The 13,813-nt window shown below is 45.3% G+C and overlaps 1 protein-coding gene across 1 annotated transcript in view; it reads right to left on the reverse strand.

Annotated features, from left to right (window-relative positions):
- The window catches only part of NTN3 (netrin 3), a 121,146-nt gene extending 107,339 nt beyond the window's left edge, over positions 1–13,807 (reverse strand). Inside the window, exon 1 of the mRNA XM_081888011.1 lies at positions 13,611–13,807. The gene's annotated coding sequence lies outside the window, so the exon portion shown is untranslated. The remainder of the gene's footprint in view (positions 1–13,610) is intronic.
- Positions 13,808–13,813: the final 6 nt, after the last annotated feature.

Consider the following 13,813-nt stretch of genomic DNA (forward strand, 5'->3'; position numbering starts at 1 on the left):
GACTGTGGAGGCAGAGAACAGCCCCCACCATGGCTAGTAGCCATTGACAGACGTATCCTTCAGGAATTCATCTAATCCTATTTCAAAGCCATTCCAGTTGGTGACAATAACTGCCTCCCGAAGGGGTGAGATCACTGGTCAAATCTTGTCCAATGGCATACCCTCCAAACTTTTACTGTACTATACATAGGAAAACAGGCAGATGGATGCAGCATTCATCTCCTATCACACGCACACCATATGCTCAACCTACTCTTGTACCACTTTCACAGTCATGGTGTCCCTCCCCCCAAAGAATCATGGGAACTGTAGTTTGTTAAGGGTACTGGGAATTGTAGTTCTGCAATCCCTCTCTGCACCCTTAACAAAACACAGGTGCCAGGATTCTTAGGGGAGAAGTCATGACTGTTAAAGTGGTGTAAAGGTAAAGGACCCCTAACAGTTAAGTCCAGTCGCAAATGACTCTTGGGTTGCGGTGCTCATCTCCCTTTTACTGGCCGAGGGAGCCGACATTTGTCCGCAGACAGTTTTTTCCGGGTAATGTGGCCAGCATGACTAAGCCGCTTCTGGCGAAACCAGAACAGCGTACGGAAACGCCGTTTACCTTCCCGCCGGAGCGGTATGTATTTATCTACTTGCCATTTGATGTGCTGTCGAACTGCTAGGTTGGCAGAAGCTGGGACCGAACAATGAGAGCTCACCCCGTCGCGGGGATTCGAACCGCCGACCTTCTGATCGGCAAGCCCAAGGCTCAGTGGTTTACACCACTGCGCCACATGTATGGCGTGGATGGGATCTTATTCTCATGCTAAGGATCACTTCCCAGTCCCCATCCCCTCCAGAATTACGCATTACTCTGCGGCATGTGCTATTCATTTACACTGCAAACATAAAAGTCAAAAAGCTGTTAGTTCTTTTTGGGTAAAGGTGTGCTAGGAAAACATTGTTCTTCTGCAAGAGGTGTGGGGAACTCCAGATGTTGCTCAGCTTAGTTCAGCAACATCAGGAGGGCCAAGGGATCCTACAATAGGCACCAACAACTAGGGTGACAGGACCTATTTTCTGTCTAGGGCTCAATTCCCTTGGGGGGAATCTGTTGGGAATCTGTTGGGGTGCATGGGACCAAAGGCAAAAGCTTAGCAGCCCTCCTTCTCCTTCTCTCTCTGCCGTCCAGCCCCCCTCTGCATCACCCTCCTTTTTCTTTCTGATCATTTCCAAAAGTCCTGTTTATTGAGCATTTATCTTGATTTGTTTGCACAAATATCACATTCACCCAATACATTCAAAGCACATGCCTTCCCCCAAGGAATCCTGGGAGCTGCAGAATTCTTAAGGGCTCTTGGAATTGCGTGTCTATGAGGGAAAACTACAGTTCCCAGCATTCTTTTTGGGAAGCCAATTATTTTTAAATGTGCTTTAAGCATATGGTGTATGTATGGTATGGATGTGACCTTCGTGCAAACAAATTAGGGGGAGGTTAAACGGTGTCAGCCATTTACAGAGCATCCATTATAATCTGGTTTGCGGGGAAGTTGTATGACATTGAATCAAAAAATTATTAGCCCACACTTTCAAGTGCATTTTCCTATCACTTTGCTTATCACAAAAGTACAAGTAAGGTAGCAAAGTAGGGGGGAGGGTTGTGCAAGAGCACCAAATCAGCTACAATTGCATGAAAAGAATTTGCTGGTATAGGACTGAATCCCACCTGAAATTAGCAGCAGTCTGAAAGCACCCTCTTCCTCTTTCAGCTGCCCACTTTCCTGCCATTTCCTCTCTCCTTGCCACCCGCAGAAAATTACATCAAGGGCTGCTTGAAATTAGGCTGTGGGCTCATTGAGCTTAGTATATGCGTCCCACCACAAACAGAACAGATGAGGCAGTAGTTCTGGCTCCTAGATGCTTTTGGTTACCATTATAATTCACCCCCCAATACACACAAACACACACACTGAAGCTGGCTTATGTAGAATTTGAGACCCGGTATCTAAATTTAGTAAAACTTGTTAGTAACATCTCTTGTATTTCATGTCATGCAGCTAAACCTACATTTATGCAGAGTCAGTGATTTGGGGTAGAAAATTTTCCAAGGAAGCATGTCAAGAAATGGAAAGCTTTTTCACTGGGGAATTTCCCCCATTTGAGAAGTGCATTATTTCATAAGATTAGTTAGTAACCTAATGAAGGATTACAAGTCAAAATGGGCAACGGGAATAGAAACCATACCAGTCAAATCAAAAATCAAAGTTGTAATTGGTTTTCGCGTGGTTTTTTTTCCCACGTGGTTATTCTGAAGGGAAACATTTATTTATAGGCTTCACTCTTCAGCCATGCTAAAAATTAGTATGTTTAACAGTTGTCACTGGATTAAATTTATTTCTTAAATTCCAAATAACTGTGAGGGAAGTCTGTGCTATTGAGTTGTCACATCTCAAAATATTTTAAAAGATTCCAAGAAAAACAATTTACAACTGAAGTCTGAATTTGTCTGAATATAATGTTTAAAATCGCACTCATCCACTCTTCCATTCTGAACAGAGTAATTGAGTGCAACAGTTGCTGATGTAGGTGCCTTTTCCCCATGGATTCGTTGAGGGGACTGCGCTCACCATACTGTTTTGTGGTCCTCTCTTTTTTCTGCCATTTTGTTATGGCAGCCATTTTGTCTTACATCACACCCCGTGGCAGCCATTTTGAGACTGGTGCCCACGGAACTCTCTCAACATTCCAAATGTGCCCACTGGCCCAGAAAGGTTGGTGACCCCTGGTATGGAACATTGAAATGACACAGTTCATACCAAAATGATGGACATTCTTGCTGCAACTCCACATGACAATATGAAGCGGGGGGGGGGGGGGGCAGTGTCATATAAATGTATGCCGCCTCCCTAAACCTGTGCTCTCTCTGTTTTAGCAATGCATAAATAGTCACCATATCATGTAGGAAGCAAGCCGAGGGAGGTCTTGCAGGAAGTGAGTTCCACAGTCTGTGGCACGGAATATACCAAGTACAAGACGACCCACCCACAGAAGGAATATGGAACAGGATCTCTCCCAAATATGACTGCGCACAGGCAGGTTCATATGGGAGCCCTTCAGATATCCATTTCCCAAACTATTTAGGACTCCTCCAGATAACCTATTTTCATTGCGCATCCATCCCAATTTCCTTTCACAAAGCTTCTGCAGATGTTAGACTGTTACTGAGTATTCAATAAGCTTCATCCTGATTTGTTTGCAGGATGTTTACATGCCTTCTCAATAATCATTTATTCAGGTCATATTTCTCAGTGCATTGCTCACTTTCCTAACCACAAAAAGTCCACTTTTTAAAAGTGGATTTGTTGAGCTAGGGCAATATATTTCACAGAGAAGCCTTTAGCCCTCCAGATATTGCTGAACGACAAAACCCATCATCCCTAACCAGGCTTGCTGGGGCTGATGGGAGTTGTCGTTCAAAAACATCTGGAGGACCAAAAGTTCCTCACACGTGGGCTGCGGTGAAAGAGTAATCCACTTTAACTGTGCAAACATTTCAGGCAGCCGTTGCACAGGTGCAGATGACAGCCTTAGTGCAGAGAAACAACTCAGGCAATGGCCACTGAGTGAACACATGCCCACCTCTTCTCTGGTGTGTATGGCAATGTAAGAAAGCAGCTTGAAATGCAGAGCAGGTGGGGAGGAACAATTTTGCTGTGTTTCAAGCCACTACTGCGTCTGTATCCTCAGACAGCAAGCAAGGAGGCTTTCCTCTCCCTTGATCATCTGCATTAGCCTAGAAATGATGAAGGGCGCAATGCAGGATGTGGCTTTTCAAAAGAGGATGTTTTTCAGATCTAAGCCCTGCTGCAGTTTGCGGACCGAGGTGCTTAGCAGTCCAACGGCAGCCCACCGAGACACTTGGCGATTAGGTACCTTTAAGAAACCTGGTCTGGAATGGCACATCCACCCCAGCCGTAAGCCCTTTATTAACATTTAATAGCATCCAACTTGTTGCTTTACAGGACCTTAATCCCCGCCTAGGCATCCTAAACCCCTTCACACATTCCTGCTGCATTGTCTGGCTGCCTCACGTGTTCTGGGGAATAGCACTTGGTATGCAAAGAGCTTTATTACCACTGATCTGATTCCACATGGCGTGGCTGTATGTGAGGTTTGTTGTGGGGGTGTGGGGGTGTCTTGTTTTAAACACAGCCCCACAGAACTCCTGTAGTGGTTTGTCCTACCGTCCCAATCTTGGAACAAAGCAATCTGCTTTATAACAAAGTCCTTAGTGCTGTTTTGTAAGTTGTGGGGATAGGGTTTTTTGTTTGTTTGTTTGTTTTGAAGAGGAACAGGATTAATATTTTGCAAGTTTTCAAAAAGGGCATGCAGCAAAACTTATTTGCAGAACACAGCAACACTGAGCTGGTAGACAGAGACAAATGCTCATATGTTGCAGTCCAGTTCTTGGCAACGGATATCACTTAAACTATACTGCTAAGCTTTATGTTGTGTCTGAATGCCAGCCAAGACTGTAATATCCAGAATATATTTCACAGAGAAATCATGCACTTTTTTTACACACACCCCCCCCCAAAAAATCAACTTTGGCAGAGAGATTTGTTAAGTGCTGCATAATCTGGGAATGGTCCCTTATCCACAAAATTCTACACAGTTTTTTTTGGGGGGGGGAGCAAAGGACAAAGTATCTCTGAGCACATGCAGAGTGCCTTCCTATCCCACACCATGCAACTAGCAGCCACCGCCTCAGACATTTTAATAGCAGAGATGGGGAAACCTCTGGTCCTCCACATGTTACAGGACTCCAACTCTCATTGGCTGGGGCTTATGAGAGCTAGAGTTTTTAATTTTATTTATGATTTCTGTAAACTTATCAACACGTTGATTTTTTAAAAATGTATGCTGCTCTGAAGTCCTCCCTAATGAACAGCAGGATCCCAAAACACCAAATGAGCAAATAAAAACTATCCGGTGCGCCATGTTGTTGTTTAGTCGTTTAGTCGTGTCCGACTCTTCGTGACCCCATGGGCCAGAGAACTCCAGGCACCTCTGTCCTCCACTGCCTCCTGCAGTTTGGTCAAGCTCATGCTGGTAACCTCGAAAACACTATCCAACCACCGGTGCGCCATCAGCGCGCCATAGGTTCTACATTTGTTGATTCACCAAACCTGTGACTCTCAAGATGTTGGTGAACTGCAACACCCATCATTACTGCCCATTGGGCATGTTGAGTGTTCAGCCATATCTGGAAGGACACAGGTTAGTCATTGGGCTTCCAGGTATGACTGTGAAATTCCCTAATGGGATTGTCCCCTCTTTGTCCCCATCCCACCTAGCAAGTTTACTGACTTTAAGTCTAATCTTAAAGTCTATTGACTCCCTCTGTTCTATAAAAGCAGCACTACAGGAAAACCTCAAATCCCAAGGTAAAGGTAAAGGTACCCCTGCCCGTACGGGCCAGTCTTGACAGACTCTAGGGTTGTGCGCTTATCTCACTCTAGAGGCCGGGAGCCAGCGGTGTCTGCAGACACTTCCGGGTCACGTGGCCAGCATGACGAATCCCAAATCTGCCTGCAAACCTCCTTGAACAACCCACTTAACAGGTGCAGTCCCTGGGTGGACCTCTGTGTGTCCACCAACATCACACCTGACACATACCTGAGCAGCCCTATAGTCTGGGGATGCCGGGGACACAATGTGGATTTCTGTGTTTAAAGGGCTGTCACACGGATGATGGAGCAAGCTTGTTTTCTGCCACTCCAGAGGCTAGGAAGGCACTTTCCTCGCATGCATACATACATAATTTTATTTTTATCCAAGCTTTCCACAGTTGAAACCATGCTGAAGGCGGCTTGCAACATGAAAAATGCACATAACTGCAACATAACAAAAGTAGTCATCAACTATAAATAAAAGATTGTAAAAAAAGCAGCACCAAACTGAACGATATCCACATAAATCACAAATTCTAAAATAAAGATACAAAAAACCCAGCAGCAATAACCCCCCCAAGAAAAACCTAAGAGCTTGTTCAGCAGCCTCTATTTTTGTAGCTGGAGTCAGTCAGGGCCCCATCCTCCCAGGCTTGCCTCCCTTGTACCAAGGATAGATATGTCTCATGGACTTTGCATCTGCTAACAGTTCTGAAACAGACTGTTTGAGGTACAGAGTCCCACTTGACTAGAAGTGCCTGCATATCATCATCACGATGATGTCCTCAGGTCTCCTCACTCTCCAACAGCTTTGCTTGATAACTCACCTGTCCCTACCAAGCTATTTCCATGTGCAAAACATCCCTCCTGTGCCCAGAGCTTTATTAATTACAAAGTTCAGTCCTTTCCAGGTAGGGATGAGAAAGTCTGTCAGTTTCGGTTTCTTGATTTTCTAATCTCCAAGCACATTATCTGCATTTCCACATCAGTTTGTGGTTTTTTTTTCCAGTCTTCATGAAAATTAATCAGCGTTGCAGTACAAATTTATCCTAGTGCCCTTATATCCCTATGCTGTTTTACCTACACACTTTTTTGCAATGCAGTTTCCTCTAACGCAAGGCATTATGGTTTGTTCTTTTGTCCAATAGAATGCAGTTTTATGCACACTTGACCCTACTGTGTGGATTTTCGTGCCCACTACTTGGCTGGAGAATGGCATTGCAAGGTTTGGAGAAGTACGAATTTTGAAGGATAGCTGTGGTTCAGTTCACATAATGTTTCAGAATGTGCAGGCTAGGTAGGTTTGCCTTTCAATGTGAACTAGACCAGATTTATCCCCCATCCCACTGGTTTCTGAAGTACTACTTAAGACTAAAGCATCTCTGAGCGCCAACAGAGTGTTTTTAGCCTAACACCATGCAATTACAACCAGCCTCAGAAAGCCCATTGGCTCCCTCTGTTTTAAGAAAGACATATTGCAGGGAAACAGCCAATCTCAAATCAGCCAGTGAACTGACTACCTGTTTAGCCGGCACAATGCCTTTGTTGACGTTCACATGCCAGCTCCTGCACAGTGTCCACAAAAATTGCACCAAACACGTCTGCAGGCTGTACACAACTGCATCCTTATACTGAGTGAGGCCATTGGTCCACTTGGTTCAGTAGTGTCTACACTGACTGGCAGTGGCTTTTTCCAGGGCTTTAAGCAAGAAGAGTCTTTTCCCAGCCTAACTCAGAGATGCCCGGAATTGAGTCTGGGACCATCTGCATGCGAAGCATGTGCTCTACCACTGAGCTACAGCCCTTTCCCCTAAGTGCTTATCTTTGTCAAATGAATCAGCACCTGGATTAGTGCCAAGGGGGCCTTTTCCATCCACTTATCTCACTTCCAGATGCAAGGACAACTGCAACAGATGCTAGCTCAGGTGGTAGATGCATCGCCAAAGGCTCGCTTGTCTCTCTCAGGGACAAAGTAGATATTACTTTAATTGCGTAGCTGGCAGCTACATCTGGGTTTTGTTTTTGTGTTTTAAACCCAGATGTGTTACTAAAAGGTGTTGGTACTAGTATATAAAGCCCTTAATAGCGTGGGACCAGTTTACTTGCAAGATTGCCTTACCCCATACACAGCCACTGTACCACTTCAATCTGCAGAGCTGGCACTGTTACAAGTTTCACATGATCCTTGTTCTGTACTTGCAAGAAATCAATCTTTTAGTGTTGGTAGAACCCACACTTTGGAACTCCTTGCCTATTGACATCAGACAGCTGCCTTTGCTGCACTCTTCTCAGCACCTGCTCAAAACACTTTTTAAGTGTTATCCTGAGATGTGGAATTTGACATGTGTTTTTAGCTTTCTGTTAATTTAAATGATCTTTTGAATGTTTTAAAATATAGACAACTCTCCGTTTGTGCAGGGGTTGCGTTCCAGGTCACTGCACATGTCAGCGGTCACATGTAAGCCCATTCTGATCCGTCCCCTTCCAGGGCCACAAACGCCACGCATGTCAGCGGTTGCACATCAATGGGACTCACACAAAATTGTCACCGCCTGCACCTGTTTTAACTGTGCTTTAGTGATCTCTCTCTCACACACATATAACCACGTAGAGGTTTCATTGCAATCATGCGGTATATTAATTTTGTTAAATAAAATAAAATGCATCTTTCTTTCTTTCTTTCTTTCTTTCTTTCTTTCTTTCTTTCTTTCTTTCTTTCTTTCTTTTAAATAGTACTAGGTACAGAAGACCATAATCTTCCCTGGGACCACAGATCATGGGGTAAGAAGTTGGAGTCCAACACCATCTGAAAGACCACAGATTTCTCACCCTGGCTGCAAAATGTCCACCTTAAAATTTAAACGTGTGGAGATTTTGCTCTCTATTTCAATAACCACCATTGTTCACACTATTAGGAAGAGGACAGCTCTCTGTCCCTGAACATTCCCAGTCCTAACTGGAGATTATGCTTGGTAGCTCTTCCACGGAACGAGAGCCCTTCCAAAAAAGGGAACCCAGAGGGTCCATTTTCTCATTTCGGAGCACCCCCTTTTGCATCTCACAGCATCTCCCCCTCTCCAAACTGTTAACACATTTCAGAATTGGGGAGAGAGTTCAGCACTCCCTGGCAAATCCGAGAGCATCACTTTTCAAATGAGGCAAACGGGTTGTGATGAGCCTTCCCAATAAAGTGTTTGGGAATAAGCAATGAAATCAGCCTGCAATCATAAATGTGAGACACACATGATAAGAAGAGGGGTGATTATGTTCAATTGGTACTTGCTGCCAGCAGGCACACAACACAAATTATCCCAAAAGGTGGCACTAGCAGTATCAGAAGCTGGAGCTCAGCTTCAATCTGCTTCAGCAGGGGCCCTGAGAACCTAACAAGAGCCAAAGGCCCATCTAATCTATAGGAAACACAGGAAGCTGCCTAATACCAAGTCAGACCACTGGTCCATCTCGCTCAGTGTCATCTACACTGACTTGCAGCAGTTCTCCAGGGTTTCAGACAGGGATCTCCCGTCTCCCAGCCCAACCCAGAGATGGTGCCAATTGAACCTGTAACCTTGTGCATGGAAGACTGATGTGCTACCATTGAGCTATGGCCCTATCCCCTCTCACGGTGGCCAACCAGACTGGAGAAGCTCCAGCTGAAGGGACCTTGTAAAAGGACGGCTATTTTGGGCAGGTGGAGTTGAGGCTTCCTAGGATGCCATCTGCTCTCATCTAGACAACCTGCCCCTAAAACCACATGCGTTTGAGGATAGGTTTCCTGTTTGTGGGAGAAATGCACTCTGCACATGCTCAGAAGTACCTCAGTTACTAGATCGGTAGCCCCAGGGCTGAACCCTGGCTTACATTAAACCTTGCTAACTGCATTTTGAGGCAGGCAGGGACGAGCTCCAGTCTCCAGAGCAGCGCAAGCCCATTTGGCAATGTCACGGGTGGCACTGTGGGTTAAACCACAGAGCCTAGGACTTGCCGATCAGAAGGTTGGCAGTTCAAATCCCCACGACAGGGTGAGCTCCCGTTGTTCGGTCCCAGCTCCTGCCAACCTAGCAGTTCGAAAACATGTCAAAGTGCAAGTAGATAAATAGGTTCCGCTCCGGCGGGAAGGTAAACGGCGTTTCCGTGCGCTGCTCTGGTTCGCCAGAAGCAGCTTAGTCATGCTGGCCACATGACCCGGAAGCTGTACACCGGCTCCCTCAGCCAATAAAGCAAGAAGAGCGCCGCAACCCCAGAGTCAGTCACGACTGGACCTAATGGTCAGGGGTCCCTTTACCTTTACTAGCAAGGGAATGGAGAATGTTTTGACCAGCAGAATGATCAGGCTGAGTTCTTCGGAGTCAGATCTAAAACCCTTCCCTGCCACAAAGAGACATGAGGCGGAGCAATGTATTAGCTCCTTTGTGTTGTTGTGCACCAGCACACCTCCGCTGCAAGCTTTTTCTCATTTTCTCATCCCAGCACAAGTTTCCAGGAACTCTGTAAGACTTCCTTCCTTTGCTCTGCCTGCAGAACGTATGGGTTTCCTCTTCCCATAATAAAGGCAAAACATTTTTGTTTTAGGGGCAGGGTTTGTGCCTTTGTCTTTTTCTCTTCAGCTGAGCCAAATCTGCTAACATCTGGCTATCTTTGTACTTTGATAAGTACAGTAAGTTTTTAATTTTCATCTGCTGAATGCTGGCGGGTGGATGGGTGTGGATTCACAAAGGAAGATGGGGTAACAGGGAGGAACATGTGCAGAGAGGATCTTCATTAATGATCCATCCTTTGCAGTTCTGAAAAATGCACCAGGGCTTTTTTTCAAAAAAGAGGCCTGTGAGGGGTGTGGCCTGGGGAAAGAGGGTGTGGCCTGGGGGAGTACCAAGGGCCAGGTAGACGGGACTGGAGGGCTGCATTTGGCTCCCATTCCTGACCTAACCACACCATGCTTCACCTCTTCCTCTATGGTTTAGAAGTTAGAGCTCAAAACTAGGCAACTCATCTCCCATGCATGTCAATGCAAATACATGCACACTCAAGAACATTAAGATGCCACATATCTTGGGCTGCGGCTAACTAGGTAAAGGTAAAGGGACCCCTGACCATTAGGTCCAGTCGTGGCCGACTCTGGGGTTGCGGCGCTCATCTTGCTTTAGTGGCCGAGGGAGCCGGCATACAGCTTCTGGGTCATGTGGCCAGCATGACTAAGCCGCTTCTGGCGAACCAGAGCAGCGCACGGAAACGCCGTTTACCTTCCCGCCGGAGTGGTACCTATTTATCTACTTGCACTTTGACATGCTTTCGAACTGCTAGGTTGGCAGGAGCAGGGACTGAGCAGCGGGAGCTCACCCTCTCGTGGGGATTCGAACTGCCAACCTTCTGATCGGCAAGTCCTAGGCTCTGTGGTTTAACCCAGAGCACCACCCGCATCCTGTGCGGCCAACTAACTTTTACTCAAAATAGACCCATTGAAAATAACAGCTAAGCTAAGTTAGGGCTATTAATTTCAGTGAGTCTACTCTGTTAGTTAATACAAGCCCATTTCATTTCAAATGCTGGAGAACCTGATTTTCAAACATTAAGGAACAGTCTGTAAGATGGTTTTTTTCTTCTTCTTCTAACATCTCTTTGAGCTAAAGAACACCCCTTCTTGTCTTTTGAAACCACACAGCACAGGCTACCGAGTAAATAAGAACAGGAAGACTGCTAGTCTACCTTTCAGGGATGTTGTGAGGACAAACACAATGCTTGTATAGCACTTCTGCCAATGAATAGCAGCATCTCGGGGATGGAGGGAGAAAATCATTGGAAAGAGCATTCGCCTTGCTGAGGGGTTCATTACTCTAAAGAACGATACTCAACATGAAATGCAAAATAATAAATAAAGTGAATGCAGCTGCATTGGTCCAGGAGAAAAAAAGACCCAAACCAACGATTGAGTAATACCTTTAATCAGACCAACCAAAATGTCATGAAATAGCAAGCACATGCTCTCCAGAATTCTGCATAAGGTTTTCACCCCAGACACAATTTCAGAATAACATATGAATCTAAGCGCACTCCAATCACAGAGAGAAAAAACAGAGCCTCTTCACAAAACGCTTCATTTGTAGAATTCACTGCCACAGAACGTTGTGGCAGCAATTGACTTAGAGTGCTTTGGAAGGCGACAAATTCATGGCCCACCCAAAAAACTAAACTAGTAGCCATGATGGCTATATGGAACCTCCATCATCAGAGGTAGTCTCTCTGTGAATACCGGGTGGTGAGAAACAAGGGAGGGACAGCTTTTTGATGTCCTTCTTAGTAGCTTCTCAGAGCTCTCTGACTGGACACTCTGGCCAATGGGATGCTGAATGACATGAATTCTTGGTCTAACCCAGGACGGCTCTTCTTATGCTCCTTATTCAAAGAATAGCAGTAATTTTTTTTTTTAAGTCTTACATGCAGGCTTCATATGCCAGAACAGCAGATACTCTATTTGGGATGGGTGTGTGTGTGTGTGTGTGTGTGTGCGCGCGCACATAGCTTCATACGATGCCTTAACTCTTAAAAAGAAAAGAAAAAATTCTGCCAAATTTCTGGTGCCAAAACACACATGCTAGCAGTTGCTTATTAAATCAGCACTTCACTTCATCTGGGAACAGTTTTAGAGAGGAGAAATCTCTAAAGCGTTAAGCAGTGGGTGGGTGGGTGGGGGGCAACAAATCCAGTAGCCACTGGCAAAAAAACACAACTCCCTCCCTCCCACATACTTTGAGATGCACACCCCAAACATTGGGATCTGAATGCAGAGGGTGAGACAGACATCCCTTAAAGGGCTGCTTGACCCACCTGCTTCAGGTTGAACTGGAGTTCACCCAGTCGATACAGAAGAAAGCTGGGAAGTAGACAGTCTCTGCAGAGTGGTGGATAACGAAATTATAGCTGAAGCACCAGAATGCCAGGAAGCCAAAGGGAAAAAAGCTCCAAAGTGACTATTCTCTGGGAAATATATGGGGTGGGTATTGTTCAGAGCAAAAGGGTACTTCTTAGGCACCATCTACCAACAATGTCTCCAGGAGAAATTGATGGAGCTCGCACAAAAATCCACAAGCCCTCTCACCCAAGCCTTTATCCCTGATGTGTGATGTCAGGGATGGGCTTTTCAAAGGACATCTGGCAACCCTGCGGAAATCGCACTTTGCAAACACAAAGTCAAAATTGTCATGTGCATGCACAGCAGCATAGATTTTGAAGGTACCTCAGAGGTCATTTAGGCCGACCCCTTGCCTGTGCAGGAAAGTTGGTGCTACAAGAACCCTGATAGGCAGCTACCCAATCTCTGCTTAAAAAGAAAAAGTTCTAAGGAAAGAGTCTGCCACCTTATACACAATCTTGCAACACATCTGTCCCAGGATTCTGTCTCTCATGTCCATGTAAAATTATGCCCTGCTCAGTCTCAAGGTCTAACCAACTCCTGTACCGTCTTACAGCTGTTGAAAGCCAGAACATGCATTCTCTTCCCACCTGCCTTCCTGGACCCATTATTCTGAACACACCCACCTCTTCTTCCACTTCTCTCCCTCATCTCCCGAAGTTTATTCCAGAATGAACCAGCCGATCTTCCTACAACTATGTTTAAGGACCCCCCTGGCTCTCCCTTATATAAAAACTGTCCATCAAACTGAGCAGCGGGGCAGTTATTTTAGTCGACAAATTGCTTAAAGGTGCCAATTTGTTATATAATACTAACTTTCTCACACACGCCATAGGGACCAAGAGTTAGTGCAGGATTTATCAAATGGAAAGGGTTTTAGAAGTTCTGTCCCTCGTTTGAAATTCCAAGAAGAAGCTCTGAAAGGATTAAACAGGAAATAAAAAGGAAAGGTGGAGGGGGGAGGAGAGAGAGAAATAGATGGAAAGAAAAATAAAAAGTCCCATTAAATACTATTTACTTTGGACAGGACTGAATTACCAGAGGGTGTGTGCAAAAGCCGATTCTTAATCTATTCAGTAAGCAAAAATGGAAAGAGAGATTTTCTCCCCCACTTCCAGATACAAATAGGCAAAGAAAGAAAGAAAGAAAGAAAGAAAGAAAGAAAGAAAGAAAGAAAGAAAGAAAGAAAGAAAGAAAATATGCTATTGCCTTTAAAAATTAATAAACTTTTAACACTGCAGGGCGGGTGGGGAGGGAGAACAACTTACTGCGACAAGAACAGGTAGAAAATTCCACTCCAACGCCCAGCGGAGAGATGTCAGCGGAGTGTAAATTCCAGACACCCAAATCGTCTTGGCTAAGAAAAGGAAAATAAAGAGTTTGGAACTCTGGAGAGAGAAATTCTGCTGGTGCAGCTGGTTGCAACAGCAGCACACGCACACACAAAAAGGTGGTGGAGGGGGTAGGATCC

Source organism: Podarcis melisellensis, assembly GCF_964234715.1.
Source record: "Podarcis melisellensis genome assembly, chromosome: 14".
NCBI lineage: Eukaryota > Metazoa > Chordata > Lepidosauria > Squamata > Lacertidae > Podarcis > Podarcis melisellensis.